At 50.5% G+C, this 12,658-nt stretch overlaps 1 protein-coding gene across 6 annotated transcripts in view; it reads right to left on the reverse strand.

Annotated features, from left to right (window-relative positions):
* The window catches only part of NECAB2 (N-terminal EF-hand calcium binding protein 2), a 119,371-nt gene that overhangs the window by 49,265 nt on the left and 57,448 nt on the right, over nt 1-12,658 (reverse strand). The window lies entirely within an intron of this gene.

The raw sequence follows: 12,658 nt of genomic DNA on the forward strand, positions 1-12,658 counted from the left end.
GTTTCAGCCTGGATGCAAAAAGCAGGCGCTGGCGGCTCGTTGCTCACCCCAGCTGGAGAGCAGATACGGCCGCTCTCCTCACCTCGGGAGCTCCGGGGGCCCACAAGCATCCCGGCTGCTTTTCCGACAAAGCCAACTGCCCACAGGGTCAGCGCAATCCGGGGAGGCCACACGGGGCTACGCCTTTAGCATCGGGCTCATTTTAGCTATTCTTTAGCATCGAGCTCATTTTAGATATTCTTCGCGGGGAGAAGGGGACTCCTGCACTTCCCGTGTATAAACTTCTGGGGAAAGAGGCAAGCCAGGAGCGGGCCTGTGGCTTGGCACCTCTAAAACTGCCAGCGCAGAGGCAGCGTGGTCCTGCCTTCCTCCCAGCCACCTTCCCCGACAGCAGCCGCAGAAGGTCCCCAGGCCTGGGGACCCTGGCGCAGGAACGTGCTTGTTCCCGTGTGCTTGGAACACAATTTTATTTTTAGAGTTTGCAAAATTTGCTTTTCTAAATGGATCGATTCTCCTGCCTCTGGCCCTGCCAAGCATCCGAGAGGCTCAGCGCTCGGCGTAAAAGCTCAACACCGTTCCTAACTGCACAACTACTTTTCAATACATGAACGTCTACTTTACGTAACGCTGTCCCCACAGACAACCTGCTTGGGAAATAGAGATTGCCTTAATCTGTCTGAGACGCGGATTCCCACACAATTACTAACGCCATTCAGACTCGAGAGGCGCCTGGGATGATCTCTTAATAGAATTATATTTTATCAATCCATTTATGGCCTGGAAAGCTCTTTCTTTAACTCAACTCATCCCTGATCCGTCTAACCTGTCAGTGTAAGTGGATTAGCGAAAGAGACATTTGAAATGCTGATTTCATTACTCGGCCGCTCCTGCAGCCCTGGCAGCGCTGCCCAGCCGCGCTCTGGAAGTGCTGGTGGACCCTGAAGTCCTGCTGCCTGATGACCCTGCCGTGACCGACGTGCCTGCATTTCTAGCCTGTATCACCCTGCTTGCTTCCCATCCTCCACACCCTGCAGCTTTCATTCACTACTGTCCCTCTACACCCTTCTAAAGGCATAATTTAACATGGGCAAGTTTTAATATGGGTTTGCTCTTCAACGCAAAGGCCATGTTGAACCATATCATCAATGATTTACAACCCAGAACGGCACCCCCTTTGCAGCAAGTTGAAGCAGCCACGGAAAACCTCGTTTCTGCTGAAATCTTTTGCAGTTTTGCCATCTTCTGCAGCAGCAGCTGCCTCGGACGCTGCGTGAGTAGAGCTGCCTCATTGCATGGAGAGAAAAGGCAAGGGGATGGGTGACACAGACTGCATATCCCACTCAAAATAGCATTATCAAGCGAGTTTCTGCAAGCACTCTTTTAGCAGAGGGACCAATTTAGATTTTTCTTTCTCTTTTGACTCTACCTGAGAAGATGCAAGTTACTGTAGCTCCGGGACCCTGCTGGCTTTTTAATGGATGCAATACACTGCTGAGATGCATTAGCCAGATGCACCACAGCTAAGCAGAACATATTACTGCATCACATCGCACACCTTTTCTGGTAATGCACTCACGGCTGTGATGGTGCGAAAAAGCTGTCCCTAGGCTCCCACCTGCAGCTCTCGCAAAGGACATCTTTCTGGTTGCAGCACGCACTGCACAAAAGCTGCTTGCAGCAAATATGCTGATGCCCCTTAAGCCTGGGGTGAAAGGCACACGTATTTCTTTGGAAAACTAACTCTCACGCTATCCATCAAGGAGGCCAACCACCTGCCTATGCCCTTAAAAATTAGTATTTCCAAAATCCCTTCAGAAGGTCGCATTTGTTCTCAGTCAGGTGAGCAGCTGGGCTGTTTTTGCCACCCCCTTGAGTCCGGAGCTATTTTTAGTCAATGCATTTGGTCCTGATCATCGGTCTAAACAGCAGGCGAGTGGAGTGGCTGAACTGCCATTTTCTTGGTGAAAATGCAATAATTTTTGAGCCTTGCTTATTACCAAGATGAAGAAAAAGCTTCATCTACTTAAGAAAGAAATTCATTGAAATTCATTGAATCCTACAAAATTCCCAGGGCCATTGAGGTCCCTTCTCATACAGTAACCCCAATAAGTACGCAGACCTGAAACGCTGCCTAGAAGACCCAGCTCATTTTTGGTGCAACAGTGCAAGTAGTTGGTTACGCGGAGTCTTGGCAGTTCGCAGGGGCAGCCAGGCGGACCCCCCGGCGAGGGCTCGCAGACGTCCCCGTGCCCCGCGCACGCTTAAAGCGCTTTAGTCAACAAAACCAGACGGGACAGCCGGTAAAAAACGAGTTCTCTCCATTTTCATTCTTCCACTTTTGGATTTAGTCAGAAATGCTGTGAAAAAGGAGATTTTCTGCCCTTACTCCTTTGCGCACGAGAGAAAAAGCAGGTCAGCAGAACGGAGAGCTGGCGGAGAGTCGGCCGGCCCTGTCGTACCGTCACGCAGAGCATCACAGAAAACCGCTCTCGGGCTGATTAATAAATAACAGCACAGAGCTTGTGAAGTCAACTGATATTCTCAGACACATGCACAGCAAAGGTTTTTACATGAACAACCCCCACAAAGGTCCTAAATAATATTTTTCAAAAAATAGAATTTATAAACACCTATTCAAGTGTTCACAGCTTTGCAACTACAAGTTACTGAGGGAAAAAAAATCTTTTTTTGTATTCCCTATGGCTTTGCATCGGAATAATTAATCTCCTGTTTCCAAAAATGGTCTTTTATTTCCTTGCAACATTATTTAACTTAATTATGCTTGAATGTAACTTGGCCAAGAACCTCCTTTTAATTTTAGGCAGCCTTGCATTACGCATAACCCTAATTAAAGAACTTCCTGAAGTCACAGCTGACTTAATAAAAAATATTGTAATGTTCAGATAAAGCTTTATAAGGAGAAATCATGGGAGACTTAAGTATTACCCACGGGATTTACTGAACTGTTTCTGTCCTGAAGGAGAGCACAGCTCAGGAGCTTCACTGACCTGCAGCCACTTCTGGGCTGGTTTTACGAGGAGCTCGTTGCCCGACGGGAGCTCTGCACAGCTGAATATGCACACGTGAGACAAGTGCGATGCATAATTAAAAGAAATTAAAAGGTACGGGGGTAGTTTAGGGCACTAGTAACTAACAATCCCATGGGTTACGCAAAGCAGATTTTGCATGATGCAAACGTTCAGGATCTGGGTTTTAAGCCGCGTGAAATGGGAGGCGGTGGGCTCCACGCTGCGGCAGCCCGAGCGCGACTCCAGGGAAGGGGCACAGCGACACGGCCCCGGGCTCGCAGTCACCGTCCTTTCCACCGCCAGCCTTCCCTTGAAGGCGTCCCGAGCACTGGCCAGTTCAGCCTGCCTCACCTTAACGGCTCCAGCAACATCACAGCTGCAAAACCACGTTCTTAAATGAAGCCCAAGTCCTCCGATACAAGCACCCTTTCTCCTTCCCCAGCCATTCATCCCAGGGGCCGCGCTTCGGTGAAGATCTCATGAAGCCCTCCAAAATGAGAGCGTTGGACGATGAGCATTAGTTACTACTCTTCTTCCAGCTGCCAAATATTCAGCCCTTTTGTAAGCCCCAACAAACGAGAAAGAAAAGTCACAAGCTATGTTCTCATTTTCACAGGAGAGAAAAAAAATCTTTCAGCTGCCAAAGAACACTTGGCTGTGAAGCTACTCTTCATTTTAAGCACTCTTCATTAATAGTATGACCAAAGGACTTATTGAAGTCATAACCCAACTAAGCAAAACAGTATGATGTTGAAGTGAAACTTTAAATGAAAAAATTATTAAAGACATTTGTATCATACAGTTTTCCTGCATGCTGGAGGTCACATCTGTCTGGCTCCTTTCTAAAACACAGTTCTTCCTTTCATCGAAGTAGAAAATCAAGAAAATCTAAGTTGTTTTAGTGTCAGGCTTTTTTCTACATTTTCTCACCTGTAACAAGGTGCAGAACAAGCAGGGATTTGGGGGTTCTCCATTTCCCACTTAGGACCTAATTTCTCCAACAGAAATAGGAGCCAAACATGAACATGAGAGCTCAGATTTCAACCTTGACCATCCTCTAAAAAAAAAAAAATACATAATCCACAAACTCATTTGGCCACAAAAAGGAATGTTTATTGCTCACCATCCACCACTGTTTAAATACACGGTGACAGTTTGACTAGATAAATGTATTAGCAATAAGGAAATAGTTTTCCCCGCTGGTTTACACCCAATTATTTTCAAAGAAAAAGCAAAGTCCTCAAAGTGTGATGCTGCTCCCTCGTATGTGGGAGTTTAAAGAGCAGCAACAGTGCTGCGAGAGCATCCCCTCGGTGGGCCTAATTAAGCGAATTTGCCCAGAAAGTAATTACTGCCACACGACCAGCAAGAGGAGAAGGCTGCCCGGAGCAATTACCGTGCCTCCTGTGCACTCCAGAGAGAAATAGGTTTCTCCAAATAAAGCTTAAAACAAGAGCAAGCGGTTTGGCGAGCGCCAGAGCTAATGAGGATCCCTGGGAAGTTGTCTCATTGCCTAGCTGGGTCCCTGCCTGAAGATTTTCCGGTGCCTGGGCATTTGTAAGAGTTTGTCCCTGTACAGTTTCTGCTGCTTTTCCATCAGTTCAGAGCCCGAATAAGCTCTTTCTTCTTTGCCTGCCTTTCTAGAAACGTGCTACCGGCTTTGAGACTCTCTCCCGCTGGAAGGTAGCGTGGGCATTGCCGGACGGAGGCAGACAGACATGGCGTGACCACGTGCAGAAAACCAGACTTTGGAAGGTACCTAGTGCCTCGGGAGGGGCCGTGCTGTGCATTCGCAGGGCCAAAAATCCAAAATGCAAAATAATCAAAGTGACCTGACGTTTCAACTTCCTTGAACAACGCTGGTGCAACACCTCATGCGGCCCAAAAGCCTTGTGTCCGGTTTCCTTCTCAAGCAGCCAGGAAACAGGCAATAAACTCCAGCTGCACTGGGATTTTTAGGCATTGCCATGGCTTTTTGGCTTCCAGCCCTCAGCAGGGTGTCCAAGAGCCCATACAACACCGGCTCAAGCGGAGCCTCCTGGCACCCGATCTCTGGGTGGGTGCCAGTCGCCCAGAGCTACCCCTCACACAGCCCTCCAGGCGCCAGGTCAGAAGCCCCGGTCACACTGAGCCAGATCAGCCCACCACTGTGCTTTAAGCCAGTCTGCGTTTCCCAGCAGGAGAAAATATTTCTGAAAATTTCCCATCACGGTCAGTAGCTCTAGCTCTTCACCAACTAACCCACTGCAGAGGAAGAATTAGAGACCTGCTGCACCCTAAATATGGGGTTAAAAGACTTCCTCTGCCAGAGCTGGAGCCCAGCATGTATCAGCACCACAGACCCCTCCACTGTAGCTATTCTTTTTTGAGGTTTTCCCTTGCTTTTCGAGAATAATTGTCTGACATCTGCACTGGGCTAAGGGAACTGACCAAGCACCCCCTCTAGGCCTGGGGGCCCAGAAGAGAGCTGGGGGGCCCAATTCTGTGGAAAAGAGGGGTCCAGAGTGCAGTAGAGGGGTGCTAAGGCATCTACATGGTCAAGAAATGCCTCTGGGGAAGAAGGGAGAAATCTGCAGGGATTCCGAGGAGACTAGAGGGTGTCTAAGGGGTCTGGGAGGCCCCCTCTTTCTTTGCATTTGGCTCTGATTTGGCCATGGAGAATCGCTGCTCGTAGGGACCTTCCCATATTTGTCAGCAGCTAAACGCTCAGCCACGTCTACAGGTCTACAGATCCACGGCCTTACTCCAGATCAAGGAGTGGAGCTGTGTCTGACGGGGTAAACTGGAGCAGAAGACCCCGTCCCTGGCTCGTGCGCAGACCCTTCCCTTTCCTGGTTCTGCTGGAGGAGGAAGTGTAACTACAGCCCTCCCCGGGCTGAAGAGGGAGGTAGGATGGAGGCAGAGAGAGCCTTCTGCAGCTACGGGCCTTGCCTGTATTCAGCCGCAAGGCACGGGGTCCTTTATTAAGAAGATCTGAAAAGTCACTAGTGACTTCATCACAGAGAGCAACAGAAAGCTGTAGGAGAACAATTAAACCTGGGAGGTTTTCAGGGCTCAGCTAGACAAAGCCAGGGCTGTCCTGACTTCGTGCTAGCAATGCTCCTGCTTCCAGGGACTAGGGACGTGCAGAGGTCCCTTCCAGCCAAAATATCTACTATTCTCTGATCTCCTCTCTTTTCCAATATCACCCTGTCTCTCTAAGGCAAGGCCTTTGACTTGCTGTTATTAATGCATTTCTCCAGGCTTCTCTTCAATTATAAAGAGGAACAGGAAAGTTGGAAAAAATAACATGGAGGAGAGGAGCGTGAAATTCCCTTCTTCGGTTTCGGCACCATCAGCGGAGTGATGTCCCTGGATCTCCAAACGGGAAGCATAATCAAAAACATAATGGGAATTCAGAAGTTGTAAGTACATCAAAGTCTCATCCTCACAGCATATTTCTCACCCAAATAGCTGCCTGGATAGGCTGCTCAAATACCAGTCAACACCTGATCAGCTTCAGCTGAAGATAATAACTTTTTTTGCTTGGGCAGATGAAAGCTTTGCATCAGCAGCCGCACTGCTTAGTTACTTCCCCATCACAGAAAACGGAGGCTTTCTGAAATCACATTCTGCTTTTATTTCTGTCTTCAGTTCACAGCTTTGAGTTTGCTATGATGCTTCAAATGAGCATGGAAACAAATTATCCTCTAGTTTTAGCCACCTGCAGAACTGATTTTCATTTACGAGAGACCACAAAACAACATGTGTAGCTGAAAAGCATTATTATATCTGATGATACGCTTTCAAGTCCCGGCAGCAACAGTGCTGAGTTATCTCAACACCTCAGAAGTGGAAAATGTACATCCAGATGCTTACTAAGAGGTCACAGATGGTCACCCTTGATCATTAGTTTCTGGACTCGGAGCAACATACTTGCACAAACCCCAGAGAGGTAGAAATTCTTCCAGGCAGAGCAATAGAAATACTGAATACTGGATACCAGCCAGGAACTAAATAACTTGAATTCTAAATAGCTGAGGAACTTTCCAAGCCCATCATGTTGCTCTCCCAGAGAACCCTGACAAATCCTTCCTGATACCTATTAAAGTACCTCCTTTGCCCACACACTCACTTTAAACAGCCCCACTCTTAGAGCACAAGGTAAAAAAGAACTTCCAAAATCTTTCAAAATGCAGATGTAATCAAAGCTTTCCTGTACCTCTCCAAAGCCTAACCCTAACTCTTGCTAGCAAGCAGCTTTAGCTCACTGCATGTTACTCACTACCCAGGAAGCAAACACAAACTGTACATCCTTGCTCATACCAATCCTCACACAAGGCTTGCAAGTGCAGCATAATCTAAGATTAAACTCCCTTTTTCAAGCCTGCTTTTCCCTACCCCAGCCCTAACTGTGAACATGCACAAGGGACCCATAACTACACAGTGAGTCATCTTCAGTCACACGACTTTGAGTGCTAGGTGTGGTCAGAATGCAGGTGTGGTCAAAGTTCTCCCTTACCTCCTTTCCAGCTCACCCTGATATTAACTCTAGCCAACAGCCACTTCTACTATACAGCATTATCCCAGTAAGCCATACTCTTTTCATGGCATTTTAGTCTTGAAAATCTTCCATAATCAAAACATAAACATTCTTCTCTTCCTGAACCCCTATCTTACTCTCAGTCTTGGTCCAAACTATGAATATGTCCATAGGATGCGGATGCTTGAAGCTGCTATAAATCAGACTGGGATACTCAGAATGCCTTTGGTCTCCGCTAAGAACTCAGTATAGTAAAAAGAATACAGCTATTGCTAATAGCCATCAGGAGATATCACTTCACACACACACCCCCATATCTATTCCTTGGGCTCCTCACAGGATCACACTGAATTACACAGAGAAAGCAGCAATATGTATGACAAGACAGAGAGATATGCAGGTGCACCAGCTTGTTGCCACCAATCTAGGTATCCAGGTTCCTGAACTACAAAATGTTTTGCTGCCTACTAAGCTCTATTGTCCCAGGGATTCAGAAAATCCACCTTGGAGTCGCATTTTGTGAAACTAAAATGAAATGCATATGGCAAAACCCTGTGATGTGGCATTTTGTCGACTGAGATTCCAGAAATCTGTTGCCCCTTTGCACACTTTTCTGTTGCACATCACAAAAAAAATAGTCCAATGCAAGCTCATTTCACAATACGTTAAACATATATATAGCTATTTCCTTTAGCTTGCTTGTCTGCCATTGATACAGGGATAATGCTCCAAATCCTGGTCTGATTCAAAAGCCAGCTGGACTTTCACCACTGCTTTCTGCAGGATAGCTCCAAGCACAGACGGGGGCTAAGAGAGACCACTCCGACTGTTCCCTCTACGGAGTTCATCTAAGAAAATCAAAAGATTCTAGAAAATAAGTCTGAACTGAAAACCCAACTTAAGCACAGCTGTGAGCCAAGAAAGGGAGAGGTGTCGCAAGCCGGTCCGCTGGTTATGGGCCAGAGGTGCTAAGACACAACAGGGCACAGCAGCGACAGAAACACCCAAAAGAGAGACTCTCCACGCAGTGCGACATACTCTGAATATAGAAAAACTGAGATTCCAAGATCACCCATCCACGCTGGCTTGGAAACTGAGGTATTAGATGGGTTTCTACATATCTGAGGGTAGGAGGCACCTTTGCATGTGTCCGCTCCACCCGGGTCCCTCAGGAGGAAGCGAGGCCAGGAAAGCCCCATATGCAGGAAAGCAAACTGCTTTTGGAGAACTGCTGCATTGCCACTGGCAGCCCTCACTTCTTTCTGAGTCAGAGAATCACTTCTCCAGTACGTTATTTTGACAGTTTTGCCAGATCTTGCCCTTACTGAGCAGCGCATCACTACCACACACGGCGATGCAAAAAATAACATCTGGAGCTACTGCTAACACCTTCCCGCCAGCTGCCACGGTGAAGTCCTCCTCGCAGGGAGACCGCCAGCGCAACGCTTGTACCGCCTGTCCCGCTACGCGAAGGGCTGCGCCGCTCCCTCTCCCCTGCACGGGGGGAAGGCAAGAGCCCGCGGTGACGTGGTCACGAGCAGCTCGTGGTGACGGACCGGTCCCCCGCAGTGCAGACGTGGCTGGTTCAAGTCCAATGCATGCACGGAGGAGGCCAGGTCTGTCCTCACGCGCTGCGCATTACCCCGTGGGTCATCTGGGGAGACCCACGCGATGCCCCTGGAAGAGCCAGTTTGCACAGCGTGGCGTACCCGACCCCCAAGCGGTCACTGCAGCTCTCCAAACGAGAACACCCTAAAACCGATCAGTTCTGAGTATGTTGGCCACAGCAAAGAAACAGCATAAACAACACGTCAAGGCTTTCCAATAACGCGAACTGCATTCAGCCATCTGCAGCTTCAAATGATATAGGCAGACAAGTATTCATAACATATGTCGGGTTTGGCCTTCATTTATTTAACTGTGGAAAGCTGGCAGCCAGGGTTCTGGTAACCACCTGTCCCTTACTTTAAAGGATGGTCTTTATCTCCTGCCAAATGTCCCTGCTTCCTGTATGAAACAAACTCACAACATATTTTATGTGGCACTTCAGCAGCAGTAATTCGGAGATGCACACACTGAGACAGACGTACTCGCCCGCGCCTGATTCAGTGCAGCGGGTGAAGAGCGAGCGGCGACCCAGCCGAGCATCCTTCCTCCAGCTCCGCTTTCGCTCGCCTTGCTGCCCATCCGCACGGCCTGTTTGAGCTCCCAACGAGACGGAGCGGAGCCCGTTTGCACTAGCCGATACAGCGCTCACGACTTACTCCAGACAGCGGCCTCCTCTCAAATCCACTTTATAAGAAACCGTGTTCCAAGAATATCACGTACCTGGGAGATTTGCAACGCTGTGGAGCACAGATTATATAAATAAGCTCCCCCAGGGGCTCCTGGAAGAGAGAAAAATGCTGCCCTGCCCAGAAAGAGACTAAAAACTTTATCCTTCCCTTCTGTCCAGAGCGAGACGTGCTCCACCATCAAGCCCGACTGGGGAGCACAGCAAGGGGGGCTGAAAGCAGGCAAGGTCTTTTCTCCAGAGCTCTAGTAGCACAGAGGAGAAAAGATACGGGACAAACCGTCCCCCAAAATCAAAGAGAAGCAAAAAGAGGATTCTATATAGAGTTTTCACATAGAGGTTTTATGTTATGAAGAGCCTCATCTCCCGCCGTGTGTAATTTGGGACGATAACAGACTCAAAATATTCTGGCAGACAGTCCCTCTCCTGCTGTTCCCCCTTGCACAGGTTTCCCCTGGACCTAGGCAGGTGATCCAGGGAGGGGTGGCTCTGCTTCCTCGATGTCCCACACGGCCACGACCGCTGCTCCGACCGGCACCAGTCCTCGAGCGGGGCCTGTGCCGGGGCAGAGCGGCCGCGCCACAAACCTGCCTGCAGATCCAATGGGCCCAGACTAAACGTTTTAGCACATCGTTCTTGGTGGCTCATTGCCTTGACAAGCCATCTGGACTCCCCTCAGCACAGCCCCTGCACACACCCAGCTATCGAACCGAACCGTCAGAGAGCACGCATTTCCAAGGGGAGCGGCAAGGGCCGTGCGTGCAGCCCCGCGCCGCCGGAGCAGCCGTCTCGTCCCACAGCGCCGGGCAGCACAGCCCCCTTACACGCTAGTAACCTGGAAAACACGGATTTTTCAAGGCAAACTGAAATGACCTTCAATACAAATAAACCCAGTGCATCTGATGGGCTGAGTATAAAACAGCCCCGCGCGCAGGCTGTAGCCAAAGGCTTCAGTGACGGGCAGGTCTTTGGCAGCACCCCCGTACGCAGCAGCACCTGCTGCAGGAGTGGACACCGTAAGGATCACGAGTCTACTCGAAAACCAAAGTCCCCCCTCCTTTATCCGTCCTGCTGCGAGGCTGCTCTCCCCTCTGCACGCACACAAAAAGACCCCATGGAACTGCGGCACGATCACACAGGAAAATCGGGACTGAGCCTGCTTCGCTGCAAAAGCAGAGGAAGAAACAGAGCGGCCTGAACGCCCACCGGTTTTCAAGCCTCCCGTTTGAAAGGCCAGCAGCTCCCCTCCAGATGCAGTAGTGCCATTAGAAAGTTGGACGGCAGGTCAGGCAGGCTAATCCAACTTTAAACGAAGCAATGGATTGCTCACTAACATTTAGACGGAAAAAAGCCACCTGCCACGTTGCTTTATGGCCGCAGCCCAGCCCAGGGCATGACTTCTGCAGTACCTGCTGCAGTCACAGCCAGCGCAGTCAGGGGCAGCCGACCCGCTCGCTGCCATCCTTCCCGAGACGCCAGAAGCTGGGGGGCAGCTCAGGCCGGAGCAAGACTCGTAACTCAGCAGCGAGCTACGCGTGTCAGGAAGGCTATTTCAGCTCTGATTGCAAACTGGGGGGGAAAAAAAGATGGTTAACATTGGATACTAATTAGCAATTGCTTATTTATGACAAAGAGATGAACCCCGCAGTTAGGCTGCCACAGTTTGGGGAGCGACAGGTCTGAAGAGCCCGTGCCACGCTGGAGCCGGCTGTGCTGCCTCACAGCGCATCGCACGAAAGCTGTTGCCATAGCACTCAGCGTGAGCAGGAATTGCAGATGGCAAGGGAAGACGTCTTCTATAGACGATGACCTGCAATGCAACGACGTCTTCCTCGTACCAGTAATAATCCACATAAAAATGAAGCAAAGAGGCTGTTGAACTCGTGAAGCAGCAGCTCTGGGCCCCAAAGCCACCAAAGTTGAGCTCCCCACGCAGCGGACCGGGCTTGCTGCCCTCCTCGTGAGCCAGGCTTTGCTGCGGCCGCTTGTCTCACCTGGGATCTTGTCACCAGGAGATGCTGTGCGCTGACAGCAACAGTCACCCTCTTGCTGTTGCGGTTGATAAAATTAACAGGGCAGGGTGGATTAAACACCCCTCCCTTCCCAATACCTTCTTTCGGCAGCGCCGCTCCAGAGTTTCCATTTCTTTGCAGGGAATCGGCCTCTACGGACGACGAAGCCCAGCACAGCGCTGTTCGCTTCGCTTGGCATTTTCCACGACACCTGCCTGCTGCTGCGCCTCAAAGCCGCTTCAGCCCCTCGCTGCCCTGGCACCCTCTGATGCCTGCTCCGGGCACGCACACGCAGCAAGCAGCGGGTCCCGGGCAGCGGCAGCCTGCCCTGCTCCAGCGGGCGCGGCTCGCAGCCAGACCCCCTGCCCGGAGCCGCGGGTTCCGTCAAACGGCCCCCTCCACGCACGGCCCGCCCAGAGCGGGGCCTGCCGCCTCCCCACCGCCTCTCGCTGCGAGGGTGCGGGCGCCGCTGCAGGGGCCGCTGCGGCTGTACCTACACCGCCACAACCCCCGCCAGCGCACGGCACCGGCCAGCAACGGGCGTTCGCCTGTATCTGCCCCGCCGGGGCCAGGGGCTGCCGGCCACCGCGGTTCAGGCCTCCCTCACGTCCCTCGGGAAGCAGAAGTCCCGCGCCGCAAACCGTCCCTGCCCGCGCGGAGCACAGCGGCAGCGTCACGACAACCCGCGCTGCGTTTTGGATTTTCAAATTGCGTTTTCAGTCGAGCAAAGTATTTGACAGAACAAAACGCCCAGCTCTAACCATCGAGGGCACCAAGAAAAGAGGCTGAAATATGGAGGAAA

Source organism: Dromaius novaehollandiae, chromosome 13 (genome assembly GCF_036370855.1).
Source record: "Dromaius novaehollandiae isolate bDroNov1 chromosome 13, bDroNov1.hap1, whole genome shotgun sequence".
NCBI classification, from domain to species: domain Eukaryota; kingdom Metazoa; phylum Chordata; class Aves; order Casuariiformes; family Dromaiidae; genus Dromaius; species Dromaius novaehollandiae.